General features: G+C 38.5%; 1 protein-coding gene across 1 annotated transcript in view; it reads left to right on the forward strand.

Annotated features, from left to right (window-relative positions):
- LOC128639269 (nicotinamide N-methyltransferase) overlaps positions 1-21,684 on the forward strand; it is a 35,239-nt gene that overhangs the window by 9,634 nt on the left and 3,921 nt on the right. The gene's annotated exons all lie outside the window — the stretch shown is intronic.

Consider the following 21,684-nt stretch of genomic DNA (forward strand, 5'->3'; position numbering starts at 1 on the left):
TGCAGAGAGGGGGAATATAACTACAGGGGTCCATCAAGCCACTCTGCAGGCCCCTGTGATCTGCCACTGAACATTCACTCTGTTTAAATAATAAATATCTTAATAATAGCTTAATAGCTTAAATTAAATTATGCGCAGTATATCAGTCTCCTTTTCTGTTGTGTACGCATGAATCTTATCACTGCACAAGCTCAAAATAAAAGAAAGGCAGTGTTATTGTTTCTTCTCTATGTTGACAGCAGCATGCACAGCTATTCTTCACACTGAAGCTGAAACAGCAGTCATATATCTGTCCTGTAAGTAAATGTATTGGGTTATGTTTCATTCAGGAAGTTAAGAGGGGATACAAATTAGTATTTAGTTATATAGACAAATGTGGGTGTCTATATATTTATAGATCCACATCTTTATATTGCCTCTGAAATGCTATCTATATAGACTTGAGAAGAGACCAAAAGGTGTGAAAGAGAAAAAAATAAATAGAAGATTAGAAAAAGTTAGGCACAAACAGCCAGACCATATGCTGTAAAACAGAGAAAGAAACAGAGCAGAGGGAGACAGGGAAAGATAAGGGAAACAGACAAACAAGGAGAGAAACACGGAGGAAATAAAGAGAGATGTGGGAGATAGACAATGGGGACAGGCAACTCTTTAGTAGGCTATACACATGCATTTATGTCTATTGATATATACATTTACAGGCAGGAGAGCAAGACAGTGAACCAATATAAGAAGGGCAGGGTGACTGTTTTAACTAGATATGTGCATGGCGAAAAAATTTGGTTCGGTTCGGATCGATTCAGATTTTTTTTTATTTCATTTCGGATCGATTCGAATTCGGAAAAATTCTAATCAATTCGGTTCAGATTCGTTTCGGATTCTTTCGGATTCGAATAAATTCGGCTGGATTCGGTTTGGGTCAGTTTGGAAATTCGGAATTTCGCTAAGTTTTAGGTGGGATTAGACTAGTATTATGTACTGTATATTAGGTGTAACCCATAGCAGAGTGATATAACCTAATATACTGTACAATACTAGTGTAATCCATGGCCATCCGAATCTACCGAATAAATCCAAATAAATCTGAACTAATTCGGATTTATTCGGTAGATTCAGCACTATTTTAATTCGAAAATTCGGATCGATCCGAATCCCAAATTTTACGAATTCGGCCAAATTCCCGAATCGATCCGAAACGAAACGCACATGTCTAGTTTTAACTAAAGTCAACTAGGCAAGTAGGCCACCAGCTTCCTTCTCTATAGCTTAAAGCAGGACACAGCCTTTTGCTCCTAGAGGTAATGGGTAGCTAGCAACATTTGTTATAGTAATTTGTGCATCTCACACACCTATTCATGTCTTCCCAATAAACAGTGCACAGTCTGCTTAAAGGGACAGTGAACTCAAATGTTTTCTTTCATGATTCAGATAAAGCATGTAATTTTAAGCAACTTTCTAATTTACTCCTATTATCAAATGTTCTTCATTCACTTGTTATCTTTATTTGAAAAAGAAGGCATCTAAGCTAAGGAGCCAGACAATTTTTGGTTCAGACCTCTGGACAGCACTTGTTTATTGGTGGGTTAATTTATCCACCAATCAGCAAGTACACCCCAGGTTGTTCACCAAAAATGGGCCAGCATCTAAACTTACATTCTTGCTTTTCAAATAAAGATACCAAGAGAATGAAGAAAAATTGATAATAGGAGTAAATTAGAAAGAGTTGGGTTCAGTGTCCCTTTAAGTGTCTATGTTCAACTGTGTGACAGAACATAGTAAAATATTTTTCTCTTTTTTCTCTACTCTCCCTCCCATCTCTCTTTCCATCTCTCCCTCCTATGGTGTCTGTTGTGATATTATAATATATAATGCTTTCTTCCTAGTTTGTGCTCTGACTTGTAAATGTATATAATTGTTGCAAAGAAGCAGGGGCGGGGACAGTGTTGTTGAAGTGAGGAACCAGGAAATAAAGTGTGCAGTTAGTTGCTGTATAAATGGACTCTGTGTCAGATATATTTCTAAACCACCTGGATTTACAAACACTACATTTTGGCGACGAGGATTATGTTTGAACCCTATTGCTTTGTCTCAGCAAACAGTGAGTAACCTGCTGCAATACACACACAAGAATGGCTGCATGTAATGAACACAACTTCCCTGTGTTTGATTCTGATGCAGAACTAAGCTCAGTAGGCCCAAGATGGCTAAATTGGATTCAGAGATTTGAAAATTATCTTATTGCTTTGGATGTTACTGATGCAAACAGAAAAAAGGCTTTACTGCTTCATTTAGCTGGAAAAAAAGTGTATGACATTTATGATACCTTGTCTGCAACCACTGACTCATTCAATGATGTTAAAGATAAACTGACAACATATTTTCTCCCTAAAAAGAACACTCAGTATGAAATATACACATTCAGACAGGCAACACAACAGGGTGATGAACCTTTAGATGCATTTCAAACCAGGTTACGTTTACTAGCAAAGAATTGTGAATTTTCTAATGTTGAAAATGAGATTAAAGCACAGATAATACAAAGCTGCACTTCTTCAAAACTTAGGAAATATGCACTAAGACAATCTGAACTATCTTTAAAAGATTTGCTTGATTATGGCAGAACATTAGAAATTGCTGACAGGCAAGCTGCAAGCATAGAAAATAAATCTACTGAAGATCAGTTTACTACAAATAGAGTTCAAAAAGACAGTTCAACAGTACAGCCCACAAAAAAGAAACAGATCTCATGTGTGTTATGCAGGAACTGTGGGGGTTTCTATCCACATAATGGGACTTGTCCTGCAAGGAATAAGCAATGCAGGGCATGTGGGAAATTTAATCACTTTGCAAAGCAATGTAGAACAAAACTGTATCAAATACCTCAATCACATACTGAGCCACATACATCAGAACAGTGGAAAGTAAATCTAGTCAGATCTCCTGATCAAAAAGGACAATATTCAAACAATGATGACAAATATGTATTTGTAGTAAACAACACGTGTAACCTAACTCAGCCACAAGTTGATGTACTCATTAATGACACTAAAATCACTGCATTGATTGATTCAGGATCTGCTGTCAATTTAGTGGGTGAACAAACATTTCACATGTTAAAACCACAACCACAGTTATTACAGAGTAAAATAAATATATATGCATATGGATCAACTAAACCCCTTAATGTCATTGGTAAATTTACAGCCACATGTGCATTTAAACACAACAAAACAGCAACTATGTTTTATGTTGTAAAGGGTCAAAATTCTTCTCTTCTGAGTTTTGAAACTTCATCCAGTTTGGGACTTATAAAGCTTATGAATGCAATTTCACCTAGAAAGGACACAGGATCTGTAGCAGATCGGTTAGTACAGCAGTATTCCCATTTGTTTAATGGCATTGGTAAATTGAAAGATTTTCAAGTACAGCTGCATATTAATCCACATATAAAACCTGTAATACAACCACATAGAAGAATTCCATTTCATCTAAGGCACAAGGTTGATGCTGAACTCAGGAATCTTGAAACACAAGGAATCATCGAAAGAGTGCAGGGGCCAACTCCATGGGTCTCCCCAATAGTATCAATGCCAAAACCCAAAGACCCAAATAGCGTAAGAATTTGCATAGACATGAGGCAAGCCAACACTGCCATTATCAGGGAGCGCCACGTTACTCCAACATTAGATGATATAATTCATGATCTCAACCAGGCAAAAGTTTTCTCCAAACTTGATTTAAAATCAGGCTATCATCAACTGGAATTGGATCCAACAAGTAGATATATAACTACATTCTCAACACACACAGGATTGTGGAGATACAAGCGCCTAAGTTTTGGTGTTTCTTCTGCTGCTGAAGTATTTCAAAATGCAATACAGCAAACATTATCTGGAATTCCAGGAGTTAAAAACTTCAGCGATGATATCATTGTGTTTGGAGCTACTCAAGAGGACCATGATAAAAATCTCACAGCAGTTTTTGAGCGACTTCATGAGAAAGGACTTACCTTAAATTGTAGTAAGTGTGAATTTAACAAAACTAAACTAGAATTTTATGGATTTGTTTTTTCAGCTGAAGGCATATCAGCAGACCCAAAGAAAGTGGAAGCAATTCAGAATGCAAATCCTCCAATAGACGCCAGTGAAGTCAGAAGTTTCCTAGGGATGGTAAACTACTGTTCTCGATTTATCCCTAATTTCTCTACTATTGCCACACCTTTAAGAGAGTTAACAAAGAAAAGTGTGCCATGGCGTTGGACTGAAACTGAACAACAAGCTTTTCAACAACTGAAACAGAGTTTGACCAGTGACAAGACAATGTCCTATTTTAACCCTCAACGGCAAACTATTCTTTTAGTAGATGCTAGCCCTGTTGGTTTAGGTGCTATTCTGGCGCAGAGAGACAAAGGCAAGCATTATATAATTGCTTATGGTAGCCGTTCTTTAAATGATGTGGAAAAACGTTATTCTCAAACAGAACGTGAAGCTCTGGCAATAGTTTGGAGTTGTGAATACTTTCATTTATATTTATATGGTTGTCCATTCACACTGATCACAGATCACAAGCCTTTACAGTTGATCTGGAATAATCCAAAATCCAAACCGCCCGCTAGAATAGAAAGATGGGGTTTAAGACTACAACCATATAATTTTACTGTGGTTTACAAATCTGGAAAAGAGAACCCAGCAGACTATATGTCTCGACATCCTATATCAACAGATTCATTCACAAGTTCACCAAGTTCCATGGATGCAGAGGAATATATCAATTTTGTTACTAATCATGGTATACCTAAAGCATTGAGTTTAGAAGAAATACAACAAGCAACATTAGCTGATCCTATACTGCAAAAACTCGATGTATTAGTTCGGAATGGAAAATGGTACACAGCTGATTCTGACAAAATACATGGAAAAGAGTTGAAGTCATTTGCAAGATTTAGCAAAGAACTCTCAGTGAATAATGACAACAGTATTATCTTGCGAGGTAATTGACTAGTCATTCCGACATGTTTACAACAGCAAGTATTATCCTTAGCACATGAAGGTCACCAAGGAATAGTTAAAATGAAAAGTTTATTGCGAGAAAAAGTGTGGTTTCCATCAATAGATCAACAAGCAGAAAAGTTGGTGAGAAATTGTATTGTGTGTCAAGCCACAACTCCAGGAGCTCACAAAGAACCTTTAAAAATGTCTGCATTGCCTGAAGCACCATGGTGTAATGTGAGTATAGATTTTTATGGTCCATTACCTACTAGAGATTATTTGATGGTGGTTATAGACGAATATTCAAGATACCCGGTAGTAGAAGTTATCAGCTCAACATCTTCAGTCACTGTTATTCCGGTTTTAGACAAAGTTTTCTCTTTATTGGGAATTCCTAAAATTGTTAAAACAGATAACGGTCCCCCATTTAACAGTACTCAGTTTAATAAATTTGCTTCATATCTTGGATTTAAACATAGGCGCATTACTCCTTTGTGGCCACAAGCTAATGCAGAAGCTGAAAGATTCATGCGTTCTATGGGGAAATTTCTAAGGGCAACTATAGCTCAAGGTAGACCATGGAAACAAAATTTATACTCTTTTCTGAGAGACTATCGATCAACTCCCCATTGTACTACTGGCAGATCACCTGCAGAGCTGTTATTCAATCGCAAACTTCGGATCAAAATTCCGGATATAAATGATTCACTAACAGAGACACTCAACAAGGACTTAATACAAAAAGACAGTCATGCCAAAGCCAAGATGAAAGCTTATGCGGATAAATATTATCATACCAAATCTGCTCCTTTTGCTGTTGGAAACAGAGTCCTGTGTAGGCAAGATAGACGACACAAGTTGGATACTTTATATGATGTCATCCCATATACAGTTACAAGAATTCAAGGATCAATGATCACTGCAGTAAGAAATGGACATACAATAACTCGGAACTCTTCTTTCTTCAAGAAACTACACAAAGAACAGGACACTGAAGTATCTGATGCAGAAGATGATGATTCTGATATACCCAAATTATTTCAAGAACATGATGATAATATGAATAACTCAGAGAGCAGTGAGGGGGGAGAAAACATAGCATATGATCAGTCCTTAGATACTAATCGAAAATACCCTCTCAGAGAAAATAGAAGACCTCCTGAATACCTTAAAAACTATGAAAAATAATATGTGTTTTCATGTAATGTATTATAATGTCATCATGCAACTCTTTTATGTGAAATATAGTTGGTCTTATTTCTAGATATTAAGCATAGTATATATATATATAGTTATATTTATGTTTAGTTTATTTGTTATGTTTCTAATCTAAAGTAAGGGAGAGATATGGTGTCTGTTGTGATATTATAATATATAATGCTTTCTTCCTAGTTTGTGCTCTGACTTGTAAATGTATATAATTGTTGCAAAGAAGCAGGGGCGGGGACAGTGTTGTTGAAGTGAGGAACCAGGAAATAAAGTGTGTAGTTAGTTGCTGTATAAATGGACTCTGTGTCAGATATATTTCTAAACCACCTGGATTTACAAACACTACACCTCCCATCTCTCTTTTCTATCACTCTCTCTCCCCTTTCCTCTCTCTTTTTCTCCTCCTTCCCCCTCTCTCTTTTATTTCTCTTTCACTTTCTCCCCTTTCTCAATTTTCTCTCCTCTCTTTTTAATCTATTTATCTCTACTCTTTCTCCCTTCTCTATATATCTTCTATTCCTCTCCACTATCTCTTCTCTCTTCACTTTTCTTCCCCTATCCCTCGCTCTCTCTCTCCCACTCTATCTCTCACCCTCTGTCCCACTGTTCCTCTTCATTCACTTTCCTCAGTCTCTCCTCTCTCCACATTTACTTTTCTTTCTTTCCCTCCTCTCTCCTTCCCCCTCCCTGCCTCTTTCTTTCCCATATTCCATATTCTCTCTGTTACCCGCTCTCTCTTTCTCTCTTTCCTCACTTTACTTTCTTTTACTTTTCTCTCTCTCCCTTTCTCTTTTCCACCCATGTGCCTTTCTATTCCCCTCTCCTCCCCTCCTCTCTTTTCTCTCTCCCGCCAATCTTTTTATCTCTCCTTATTATTACTAAAACATTTTATGCACAGGAAATCCCAAACCCTATATTATAATATATAAAGAAAAGAAGCAGAGCATTCTCTACACAACCAGGTATACAATAAAGGAAAATATTTAATTGGTAACAAAATCAAAATCAAACATAAATTAGGCCTTGAATTTGAGCTTTGCCTAATGCCTTACTTACTCTAAAGCTACCTCTGGTAAGTTGTGTGAGACTATGGCCCTGATATTCAAAGATTCTCCAGCTTGGAGAGCAATTGTAGTTCAGACTTCACAGGGGTTGAACTCACTGAATTTTTAAAAGTAAAAGGGCTGAACTCTCCAGCACTGCGAGATCTCTCTCATTTATGTATGTGAATTAGAGACAAGCCCAGTGGAATATAGCACTGCGTGATATGAGAGTTTTGTTACACTTACACTCTGTGCATTGTATCTTATATTACTATACATTCTTAGATTGGGTCCTTTCAGTATTATTGCATTTAAGCTTTACACTTTCTCCTTTGTATTATAATAAATTTAGATTTAGCAGTGAATTCACAATTCACAATACACTTATTTTAACTAATAGAAAAGTAATGTATACTAAAGTAAAGACACAAGATAGTTAAATTGTTGTGAAAACATTTCAGTTTAATTTGTAATTGATGCAAACGGAGCCTTTATATCAGCCCCAGGGATTCTCCAGTTACCTTATCTTTCGCATAGGACATTTTCGATCTCAGAGACCTTCATTACTTTCTATGGAAGGCATCTCTCATCTTTCTGGGGCTTCCAGGTTCCTCCCCTTTTCTTAGCAAATTCAGTGAATTCTATCCCTGTCAAGTCAGCACTCTAAGCTCTCTCTAAACTAGAGAATGTTTAATTATCTGGCTCATAGAAAGTAATGACGCTTTCTTGGTAACTGAAGTTGACAGTTCTTCAGCTTTAATTTAAATAAAAAACATGCAAAGGGGCTTATTTATTATGGAGCGAGCGGACATGATCCGATATAGTGGATCATGTCCTCTGCATATCGATAAATGCTGACAGCAAACGCTGTCAGCATTTATCATTGCACCAGCAGTTCTTGTGAACTGCTGGTGCAATGTAGCCCCCTGCAGATTTGCGGTCAATCGGCCGCTAGCAGGGGGTGTTAATTAACCCAATCGTACTCGATCGGGTTGATTTCTGTCCGCCACCTCAGAGCCGGCGGACAGGTTATGGAGCAATGGTCTCTCTAGTTATTGTCGCTTTAGCAATTCTAATCAATTAGCATAAAAGGCTGATTCTACATATGCTTAACCAGTAATCAACTAAGAAGATATATAAATATCTTTAAATTATTTTGGCCAGAATAGAAGTGGCGTACTATTTAGTGCTTTCTGTAGCGCACAAATACTGCCAGAAGAAACCTTTTAACACGTGCCGTTTAGTGGCTTTATTACAAGTTGAAAGTAAAATGTTAACTTAAAGGGACACTGAACCCAATTTTTTTCTTTCGTGTTTTAGATGCAATACAATTTTAATCAACTTTCTAATTTACTCCTATTATCAAATTTTATTAATTCTCTTGATATCTTTATTTGAAAAGCAAGAATGTAAGTTTACATGCAGGCCGATTTTTGTTGAACAACCATGGTTGTTCTTGCTGATTGGTGGATAAATTCCCCCACCAATAAACAAGTGCTGTCTAGGGACTGAACCAAAAATTGGCTGCTTCCTTAGCTTAGATGCCTTCTTTTTCAAATAAAGATAGCAAGAGAACGAAGAAAAATGGAAATAGGAGTAAATTAAAAAGCTGCTTAAAATTGCATGCTCTATCTGAATCACGAAAGAAAGAATTTAGGTTCAGTGTCCCTTTAAGGACTTCAGATATTGCGACTGCGCTAACTTTTAATCCCCATAGACCAAAGGTAGTTATGAATATTTTACATTCCGATGCTCTTGTTCTATTTATTTTTATATATATAACCTAAAATAGACACTAGTCCACAGGAAGCTACCCCTTGAGAAAAAGAACACTCAGAATTGAACAAGCGCTGCAATAAAGCTCTCTGCAAATTATGTCAACACGTTTGTGAAAGCAGCACAGCAAATCCCAAGAGTAAATCCTATAACATTAAAGGGGCATATTCATGTATATCTGCAAATGTGGTATACATGATACATTGCACTGCATGTGAAGTGGGATGCTATATTGGAGAAAAAAGCCAAAAACTGCACCTTCGGATGAACTTACACAGACACTCAATCAAAAACCACTGTGAAACAAAATACTGCACCCCTGTTGGTCACCATTTCACCCAACCTGACCACTCCATCCAAAACCTCAAAATCAAAATTCACAGAGGCAACTTCAAAAACACCATGGAAAGGAAAACCTTTGAAATTAAAATGATAATGCACTTCAACTTGCTAAATTCTGGACTAAGGGGCATATTTATCAAGCTTGATGGCCGTGTTTCTGACGAGCCTGCTCTAAAGCGGCGGACAGACATCGCCAGAAATCAACCCGATCCAATACGATTGGATTGATTGACACCCCCTGCTAGCGGCTGATTGGCCGCGAATATGCAGGGGGCGGTATTGCACCAGCAGTTCACAAGAACTGCTGGTGCAATGATCAATGCTGACAGCGTATGCTGTCGGCATTTATCGATGTGCAGCAGACATGATCCGCAATATTGGATCATGTCCGCTTGCACCTTCTTAAATAGGCCCCTAAATGCGGACTCTGGGTTCTTAACACATTAACAAAAAAATTTGTAATGTATTTTCATATAATCAATTACATTGTATATTCCACACTCTCTATGCATAGGTATACAGGTAAGCCTATGTCCACACTTTTGTCATTATTAGTATTCTCTTTTTTTCTTTCTTTTCTCCTTTTTTGACTATCTTACATTCCCGTCAATGTTGAAATGTTCAACATAATATACGCTCCCGCGAGATCAATCCGATGCAAATTGTTGCTTGTGTAATTCGAGCGTAATACAGATCATCTGCCTTCACATTCGACTCTATTAGAGCCTATTACTGATGATCCGCCTTCACAGTAGACTCTATTTGACCCTCTTAGCAATTTATCCTACATTCAACAGGTACGTTCGCGTCTATTCCGATGCAGTGTACCTATCCTTCAAATCGCCACCTCTGAGGCCGCAAATGCCATAGAAATCAATAGGAGCCTGAAAAGGTTTTTTTCTATGCGGTTTGTCATTGCAGACAGTTAACAATGAACATGCAGAATATTTTTAAATTTGTGACATTTTTATGATGCGGAAGAAGGATAATAATTAACCATCAATCATAAAGTATAATAAAAATGTTTTATGTCTCTTTAACCTTTTGTGATACCAAAATATATTTTAAGATCTGCCCTTATTACTAAATAAAATCAAATAGGGAGATGTTACCCTACTTATGGGTTATGTTTCATCTTTGTCTCGCTGTCGTAGAGTTCATTACAAAGCAAGGGGACAAATTATTTATACAGGAATGAAATGAAGGAACACAGTCCCTCACCTTTCAGACGCAGGAGGAGATTAATAAACCAGCAACAGGCTGCACAAATAGATGGGCATCAACAAATTGATAATGACAGTTAATGCCTGTCTGGCAGCAGCACTAGTAGATATAGGCATAAAAATGAAATAAATACATTACATAATATAGCAAACTTCCTTTTTTTGATAAAGCTATTTGCACCATGTTTAACGCATGTAATACAAGTCCCACTCTTCACTTTGCACCAAATTTGACGCAAAATTAAAGCATTACTTAAACTCCTAAACAACCCACAAACTAGTAACATTTTCCACCACTTTTAATTGGGAAATGCATGTGAATAATTAAATCAGTCTATCTGATTTAAATATACATTTTATACTATCACTAACAAATCAAATTGCTCTTGTGTCATTAATCACTCATCAGAACTTGTAAGTGCCATTTGCTATATTGTGTATTATACTTTGAAAGTATGTATATGTGAAAGTATTAAAGATAAACATTGATGATTACATTAGGCCACACAGTGTATTATTTTTGACAATGATTTTAGTAATCGAACAATGTTTGATTCAATATAATCTTAAAGGGACACTGAACCCAATTGTTTTCTTTTGTGATTCAGATAGAACATGCAATTTTAAGCAACTTTCTAATTTACTCCTATTATCAATTTTTCTTTGTTCTCTTGCTATCTGTATTTGAAATAAAAGCCATCTATGCTTTTTTGGGTTAAGAACTCTGGACAGCACTTTTGATTGGTGGATGGATTTTTTCCACCAATCAGCAAGGACAGCCCAGGTCGTTCACCAAAATGGGCCAGCATCTAAACTTAGATTATTGCATTTCAAATAAAGATACCAAGAGAATAAAGAAAATTTGATAATAGGAGTAAATTAGAAAGTTGCTTAAAATTCATGCTCTATCTGAATCACAAAAGAAAAATTTTGGGATCAGTGTCCCTTTAAGCTGATATCTTAAAGGGATTGTCTACCTAACAAACTGTCATGAATGAGCAGAAATTAAAATCACCTCTTTAATGTCATCCTATTTTCTTCTTCTCTTGAATTTCATTTTCATTAAGAAATGTCATCTTAAAGGACAGCCCATTTTTTAACACCTGTGTAGGAGTGGTGCAGAAAGAAAACTTGCCCAGCTCTTAAAATATCCATTGTTTGCAAATAAATATATATGATACCCTGATTACATGTTATATTTGCAATTATTCTTGATCAGAATAATAATATAGTTACAATATATACATATAGTGGTATAAATAAACACAGAGATATGAAAGACAACATTGTTGAGAACAAAAAAAAGAATTAAGGGACATGTTAATATGTTTGCAATAGATTTTCTGTCATAACACACATATATATATGCAAGTATGTTCAAAGATATATGTACAAATTCTAGCATTAATACTCTTTTATAAAAGAAGAAAATAATATGAGATGGGCATATCATGATTTCTAGAAATACAAATACACATTCATTTTTGTGAAAATATAATATTTCAGATTTTTTTTTATAAAAAATAAATAGAAAAATAACTTTCTAGGAGGTATTATTGTTTGTTCAGTTATACTGTAAATCTAGCTATTTCTTGGACATTAACAGATGAAAAATAAAAGATTTGCTTTAGGAAAATGTGCTTGTTCATGGACAGTAATGACATTGTATAAATAAAGTTGGGAAAAACAGATAAAAAATGTTTTCATTTGATGGACATTCAGGGTAGATCATTTGATACATAAGGATATCTGCGACATCAATGATTCTTATTTATCAACAGTCCGATGCTAATCGCGCCAGACTGGACGCAAGTGTTTTTGACAGACTTGTTGATAAATAAGGCAGTTGAATGTAGATTTGTGCCAAAGATGCATGGCAAGCGTAAAGCCCATCGCTAATGCGTCGAGATTGACGCCTTGATAAATCGGCCATTGATAAATATATAGCTGTACATATATATCTATATGAATATATAAAGGTATAGGTAGGGGTTGAAAAATGTGCCCAAGAGCTAGTGGCCCCATAAAATGTATTAATCTCCCCCTTTTTCAACTTCAAATTTTCATGGGGTCATATGTAAACTTGTAATATGCAGTTATACATTTTTTTATTACACATTTGTATTAAGAATAAGGCACAAAGTCATTTAAAGACAGACAGACAGAAATACACACCACACACACATAGACACACCTCACAAACACACCCCTCACACATATCCAACACACACCCCTTATACTCACACCTTAGACACACACACCTCACACACAAAAACATCACACACACATTTCCCATACACACGTTACACATGCACACACACCTCACACAAATCCCACACATCTCACAGATACACACATACACCACATATACACAAACCTCATAGATACACACACATACCCAAAGCTCACAGATACACACCTCACACAGCCCATATACAGACTCAATATCTCACACACTTTGCACACACACAGAAACCTCACACATATACACTTCACACACACAGTGCAGGATTAGAAGACAGCTGGGTCATATTAAACAAAGCTAGTGACAATACCTTATCACCACTTAAGGTATTAGCGAGCTTATCAATAACTCTGCAACAAAAATTATATCTATGCATAGATCATATATGCATAAAACATATATTCACACAAATGTATATACATGTATTATCCAAACTGTAAACAAGTCTTTCTTGTTTCCAAATCCCAAAAATGACAGTCTTTCAAAGAAAGTGTTCCTTATTTTATTAGTCCATTTGAATGGTCAGGGAAACTGGACTGCCTTTCTCAGGGACTATAGGAAAACTCTTGCTCCCGGCTGTCGGCTGCTCCTTCCAATATAACTCAGAAACGTTTAACAAATTCTGTGAAAAACACAAGAAAAAAGGGTGCCTCCTAGTGTAACACAGTTTAGACAATAGTGCTCAAATGTGATATCAGAATCGTACTCACAATGGTAGCAGCACCCACTTGTGCTTAGAAACACCTACTGTGATCTCTCAGTGTCCCAGCTCACTGCTCCTTGGTTCCTGCACACCTCCGATCTGGGCATCTCCCCAAGGGTCATGAGCAAGTATATACTTCAACTTTACGGAGAGCCTGAGTTTTGCTTATCACCGTTGGGGAGACACCCAGACCGGAGGTGTGCAGGAACCGAGGAGCAGTGAGCTGGGACACTGAGAGATCCCAGTAGGTGTTACTAAGCACAAGTGGGTGCTGCTACCATTGTGAGTACGATTCTGATATCACATTTGAGCACTATTGTGTAAACTGTGTTACACTAGGAGGCGCCCTTTTTTCTTGTGTTTTTCACAGAATTTGTTAAATGGGTCCTATTAAAACCTGCTTTGCAGCTGAGAAGTGAATATAGTGAATTTGACTAGGAACGGGGCATAAAGTAATATGCTGGTGGGGCTGAACATACTTTTAACGCTTGCTTCATCTGTGTCCAACACCCAGAGGCAGAGGCTAGAGCCCACCCAGAACTCTCTCCTGACATGCTGCCTGCAATTCCAGCAGCAGTGTACTTCAGGCAAGAGAGATCCTACTTGTTTCATGGCCCAACTGATGACATGCAGAGAAGAGAGCTCACCTGGATCCCCTCCTGACATGCTGCCTGCAATTCCAGCAGCAGTGTATTTCAGGCAAGAGAGATCCTACTTGTTTCATGGCCCAACTGATGACATGCAGAGAAGAGAGCTCACCTGGATCCCCTCCTGACATGCTGCCTGCAATTCCAGCAGAAGTGTACTTCAGGCAACAGAGTTCCTACTTGTTTCATGGGCCAACTGATGACATGCAGAGAAGAGAGCTCACCTGGATCCCCTCCTGACATGCTGCCTGCAATTCCAGCAGAAGTGTACTTCAGGCAACAGAGTTCCTACTTGTTTCATGGCCCAACTGATGACATGCAGAGAAGAGAGCTCACCTGGATCCCCTCCTGACATGCTCCCTGCAATTCCAGCAGAAGTGTACTTCAGGCAACAGAGTTCCTACTTGTTTCATGGCCCAACTGATGACATGCAGAGAAGAGAGCTCACCTGGATCCCCTCCTGACATGCTGCCTGCAATTCCAGCAGCAGTGTACTTCAGGCAACAGAGTTCCTACTTGTTTCATGGGCCAACTGATGACATGCAGAGAAGAGAGCTCACCTGGATCCCCTCCTGACATGCTGCCTGCAATTCCAGCAGAAGTGTACTTCAGGCAACAGAGTTCCTACTTGTTTCATGGGCCAACTGATGACATGCAGAGAAGAGAGCTCACCTGGATCCCCTCCTGACATGCTGCCTGCAATTCCAGCAGAAGTGTACTTCAGGCAACAGAGTTGCTACTTGTTTGATGGCCCAACTGATGACATGCAGAGAAGAGAGCTCACCTGGATCCCCTCCTGACATGCTGCCTGCAATTCCAGCAGAAGTGTACTTCAGGCAACAGAGTTCCTACTTGTTTCATGGGCCAACTGATGACATGCAGAGAAGAGAGCTCACCTGGATCCCCTCCTGATATGCTGCCTGCAATTCCAGCAGCAGTGTACTTCAGGCAACAGAGTTCCTACTTGTTTCATGGGCCAACTGATGACATGCAGAGAAGAGAGCTCACCTGGATCCCCTCCTGACATGCTGCCTGCAATTCCAGCAGAAGTGTACTTCAGGCAACAGAGTTCCTACTTGTTTCATGGGCCAACTGATGACATGCAGAGAAGCGAGCTCACCTGGATCCCCTCCTGACATGCTCCCTGCAATTCCAGCAGAAGTGTACTTCAGACAACAGAGTTCCTACTTGTTTCATGGGCCAACTGATGACATGCAGAGAAGAGAGCTCACCTGGATCCCCTCCTGACATGCTGCCTGCAATTCCAGCAGAAGTGTACTTCAGGCAACAGAGTTCCTACTTGTTTCATGGGCCAACTGATGACATGCAGAGAAGAGAGCTCACCTGGATCCCCTCCTGACATGCTGCCTGCAATTCCAGCAGAAGTGTACTTCAGGCAACAGAGTTCCTACTTGTTTCATGGGCCAACTGATGACATGCAGAGAAGAGAGCTCACCTGGATCCCCTCCTGACATGCTGCCTGCAATTCCAGCAGAAGTGTACTTCAGGACAGTGCAGCTACTTCATGCTGCATGGGTGCCCTGCTCATCCCACCACAGCTCTCCTGCCTCTGTAAATGGCCGTGTGTGGGTTACTTCCTGCTCACCGGTCAAATAATTTAAATAAATGCAATTTTTTTTTTTTAAATTAACACAAATAAACTAAATAAAAGACTTCCCTGTGCCCAAGTCGCTCAGAGTATTATTATGGCCGTCCCGAACAATGGAACGACTGCATTTTCAAGGACTGGGTATAGATATATACAGATATATATAAAGAAATAGCAGTTAATAAATACACAGAACATTTTCCCTTATGTGAAAAACATTGGAATGCAAATTATTTACAGTACATACACACTAAAACACAGTATTAAATATTAACATTCTAAAAAATGTATTTATATATATATATATATATATATATATATATATATATATATATATATATTATAGCCCCTTGCAGACAAACTCCTCGTCATATACCATATACCTTTTAACCCTTATAACTATTTTATTAGTATTTAATTATAAGTGTAATTTTTATTTGATAGAGTATACATGAGTGTAAAAGTAGTTTTTAATGTATTTATGTTGTGATTGGTGCAACTTTTTACTTGACCTAATCATTTATGTGACGACTTCAGTTGCGCTAACCCGACAAGCGCAAATTTAGTTTGCGCTTGTGAGGTTCTTGTTTACTTTCAACTTGTGATACGCTCACAAGTTAATGTGTTATCGCACCAATTGTAATCTAGCTTCAGTAATCAATTTAAATGTATATTATAGAGCACATATTGCATGCTCTAATTGTAAATATTTCACCTATGGTAATAATGAAGGGCATTGTGATCCTGTACACCTCGTTAAGAACACAAAAAAGTTTACTTTGTTAACAAACAGCGTTTGACATACCCAAAGTCCTTAAAGGGCTCAATGTAAATGAAATGCAATTTATCATTATTTTAGCTCCCTTCCACTTTTAATGGGAGCTGGAAATAGCCTGAAACTAACAGTTTATTGCACAATATTTAAGCCATACGGTTATCAGAAATGTACGTAATGCTGCTAAGTATGCTAACTGCATTTTACTATAAATTCTACAGGGAATCTCACAGACCAAAGAGTTCTTACAGTAGCAGCTATTTTTTTTTTTAACTTGGCCTTTATAGAAAATGGTTAAGTAACAGAAACATTGTATACAACATAGAAACAATCTGATGAAGACAAAAATAGGGTTATACCATGAGAGAGACTAAACAACATATCTACTATTACCAACAAGATAAAATGTCTTAAAACTTGCAAGTGCTGTTGTAAAAAATGTTTTAATGAACAATCCATAAATATATTTTAGTACAGGTGTGACAGACCGCTGCTCCATAACTTGTCCGCCTGCTCTGAGGCCGCGGACAGAAATCAACCCGATGAATACGATCAGGTCGATTTACACCCTCTGCTAGTGGCCGATTGGCCGCGAATCTGCAGGGGGCGGTATTGCACCAGCAGTTCACAAGAACTGCTGGTGCAATGATAAATACAGAGAGCATATGCTGTCTGCATTATTGATGTGCAGTGGACATGATACGCACCTTCGTGTCATGTCCGCTCGCACATTGTTAAATAGGCCCCATTGGCTGCAACTGCAATGTAAAATATTTCTTGTAAATCAATGCTATAAATCAGCAATTAAGTTTTAATAATTTATATAGTATGAATAATTAACAGTTTTTTAAATGTCCCTATTAAATTTAAGTACACACTTGACATACTAAAACAGGGATGACAAACCAGTTTGCCATTTGTTTTATCCCAAACATAGACTACTCAATTTTGTATTCCTGCATCCCAAAACTGGGAATGTAGATGTCAGACTCCAGTAGATTAAGTGCAGAGCAAAGGTGGTCTGTAGTATATCTAGAGGAAACAGGAGCATAGGTGTGACTTGACTTCAGTGTTTGTAGGCAGGATTTTCTAGGTGTATGAATGGGCAATTCATGAGTGAAGCAGGACAGCCTATGGGGGATATGTATCAAAGCATCAACAAACAAATACGCTTGAATCCAGCATCGTATTTGTTACGAGATTGATCCACCGTAGTTATCAAAGTGTTAAGATTGTCAAATGTTTAAAAGGGTGACGAAATATATGCCCCCGCAATCTCCATCCGATGCAGATGGATGCTTGCGTCATTACAGATGTTTTGAATTCACATTCGACTTTATTTAACCATTTTCCCAATTTATCAAACATTTAACAGGTACATTCGTGTCTATTCTGACGCAGCATACCTACGGCTAGATTTAGGGTTTGGCGGTAGCCGTCAAAACCAGCGTTTGGGGGTCCTAACGCTGGTTTTTACCGCCCGCTGCTATTTGGAGTCAGTCATTAAAGGGTCTAACTCTCACTTTGCAGCCGCGACTTTTCCATACCGCAGATCCCCCTACGCCAATTGCGTATCCTATCTTTTCAATGGGATCTTTCTAACGCCGGTATTTAGAGTCATGGCTGAAGTGAGCGTTAGAAATCTAACGACAAAACTCCAGTCGCAGAAAAAAAACAGGATTTAAGAGCTTATTGGGCTAACGCCGGTTCATAAAGCTCTTAACTACTGTGCTCTAAAGTACACTAACACCCATAAACTACCTATATACCCCTAAACCGAGGCCCCCCCACATCGCCGCCACTCGATTAAATTTTTTAACCCCTAATCTGCCGACCGCACACACCGACGCCAACTATGTTATACTTATGTACCCCTAATCTGCTGCTCCTAACACCGCCGACCCCTATATTATATTTATTAACCCCTAATCTGCCCCCCTCAACGTCGCTGACACCTACCTACACTTATTAACCCCTAATCTGCCGACCGGACCACACCACTACTATAATAAATGTATTAACCCCTAAAGCTGAGTCTAACCCTAACACTAACACCCCCCTAAGTTAAATATAATTTAAATCTAACGAAATAAATTAACTCTTATTAAATAAATTATTCCTATTTAAAGCTAAATACTTACCTGTAAAATAAACCCTAATATAGCTACAATATAACGAATAATTATATTGTAGCTATTTTAGGATTAATATTTATTTTACAGGCAACTTTGTAATTATTTTAACCAGGTACAATAGCTATAAAATAGTTAAGAACTATTTAATAGCTACCTAGTTAAAATAATTACAAAATTACCTGGGAAATAAATCCTAACCTAAGTTACAATTAAACCTAACACTACACTATCAATAAATTAATTAAATACAATACCTACAAATAAATACAATTAAATAAACTAACTAAAGTACAAAAAATAAAAAAAGAACTAAGTTACAAAAAATAAAAAAATATTTACAAACATTAACAAAATATTACAACAATTTTAAACTAATTAAACCTACTCTAAGCCCCCTAATAAAATAACAAAGCCCCCCAAAATAAAAAAAAATGCCCTACCCTATTCTAAAATTAAAATAGAAAAGCTCTTTTACCTTACCAGCCCTTAAAAGGGCCCTTTGCGGGGGAAGGCCCCAAAGAATTCAGCTCTTTTGCCTGTAAAAAAAAAACATACAATACCCCCCCCAACATTACAACCCACCACCCACATACCCCTAATCTAACCCAAACCCCCCTTAAATAAACCTAACACTAAGCCCCTGAAGATCTTCCTACCTTGTCTTCACCATGCCAGGTATCACCGATCGCTCCAGGCTCCGAATTCTTCATCCAAGCCCAAGCGGGGGCTGGAGATCCATCATCCGGCTTGAAGTCTTCTATCAAGCGGCAGCTGAAGAGGTCCAGAAGAGGCTCCAAAGTCTTCATCCTATCCGGGCAGAAGAGTAGATCCGGACCGGCAACCATCTTCTTCCAAGCGGTGACAAGCGGCTCCATCTTGAAGACCTCCAGCGCGGATCCATCCTCTTCTTGCGACGTCCTAAGTCCGAATGAAGGTTCCTTTAAATGACGTCATCCAAGATGGCGTCCCTCGAATTCCGATTGGCTGATAGGATTCTATCAGCCAATCGGAATTAAGTTAGGAAAATTCTGATTGGCTGTTGGAATCAGCCAATCAGAATCAAGTTCAATCCGATTGGCTGATCCGATCAGCCAATCAGATTGAACTCGCATTCTATTGGCTGATCGGAACAGCCAATAGAATGCGAGCTCAATCTGATTGGCTGATCGGATCAGCCAATCGGATTGAACTTGAATCTGATTGGCTGATTCCATCAGCCAATCAGAATTTTCCTACCTTAATTCCGATTGGCTGATAGAATCCTATCAGCCAATCGGAATTCGAGGGACGCCATCTTGGATGACGTCCCTTAAAGGAATCGTCATTCGTCGGGAAGTCGTCGGTGAAGATGGATGTTCCATGTCGGCGGGATGACCATGGATCAAGAAGAAAGAAGATTGAAGATGCCGCTTGATAGAAGACTTCAGCCCGATCATGGACCTCTTCAGCTCCCGCTTCGATGAAGACTTCAGTCGGATCATGGACATCTTTAGCCCCCCGCTTGGGCTTGGATCAAGACATCGGAGGCTCTTCTGGATCGATCGGTGAACCCAGCGTGGTGAAGAGAGCTGGTATCGAGAGTTGCAGTGGCGGTAAATATGCTATACGCTCCCTTTTTGGAGCCTAACGCAGACATTCTGTGAACTCTAAATACCAGCGGTATTTTAAAGGTGCGGGGAAAAAAAAGCCAGCGTAGCTAACGCACCCCTTTGGCCGCAGAGCTCTAAATCTAGCCACTAGTTTTCAATCCACCACCCTTGAGGCAACGCATGCCATAGAAATCAATGGGAGTCTGAAAACACAGAAAGCTTATGTTAGATGCTGCAAGATAATGAAGTATATTACATAATAAAAGTAAATTAGAAACTTTATTAACATTGTATATCCTTTCTAAATCAAACAATATTATTGCTCCACATTTGGTGCACTAGTAGATATAGGGATAATAATGAAAAATACATTAATACTTATGTATTATGTTACAACTTTGTCTCTCATTACAAGGCAAGGAGACAATATTATTTCTCCAAATTTGTTGCAATGTTTTGCCCCAAACTTGTCGCACTAATAGATATAGGGTGCCATGTACTAAGCTTCGAAGTGACCGTCCGTCTGTATTTCCGCGTCAAAATTCGCTCACGATCTGCTTCTCGTATGTATCAATCTGCGATCTGCTCGAAAAACCACTATTTTTCATCATCGATCGTAATTTTACTCAACTCATCGTTCTGAAGCCTTTTTCCACTTACTACATGTTCGATCGCACGTAAATTCGCTGTAATCGGAAATTATGAATGTTACAACTAATCCGCCCGCTCCAACTTTCACTGTAACTTTGCGTGATGGTCGCGAATACAATAGAAAACTATAGGGGGTATCAACCTGACGCCAGGTAGAAGTACTTAAGTGAAAGGACTAGACTACTATTGTAGCATTATTGGTTTTTGGATCAGTGAATGAAGATGGAGACACTTTTACACATGTTTCTTTTCCGATTAATTCAATTACGAGGAAGAAGGGCTATACAGGCACCGGTTAACAACTTGCAGAGAAGGAGAGGTACAAGAATTAGAGTCCCTAGAGTTTTCCTTCCACGTATGGGTTTGGAAAGCATTTCTGATCGAGAGATTATCCAGAGATTCCGTTTGGACAGAGAAGCTATTATGCAACTTTACAATGAAAATGCACATTCTTATACATGTCAGCAGCCAGATGTTGCCGCTTGTCTGGCGATTATGACACCTAGATCGTCACGTGGGTAAAGAACTAAACCAATCAGGTCGCAGACTGCTTCTTAACTTTGCTCTTTCGCGCCGAACGAAGCTTCAAAGTTATCAATAATCCGATTGTCTTCGACACACAATAGACGCGAAATTTTACGGCTTGGTTTTTAGTACATTCATGTAACGAAGTGCCATCCGCATGGTGCGAATGCCGGCGGGTTATTTCGATACGGTCTGTGCGAAAAAATTGACGCCTTAGTACATGG

The sequence above is a fragment of the Bombina bombina genome, chromosome 8 (assembly GCF_027579735.1).
Source record: "Bombina bombina isolate aBomBom1 chromosome 8, aBomBom1.pri, whole genome shotgun sequence".
Taxonomy (NCBI): Eukaryota; Metazoa; Chordata; class Amphibia; order Anura; family Bombinatoridae; genus Bombina; species Bombina bombina.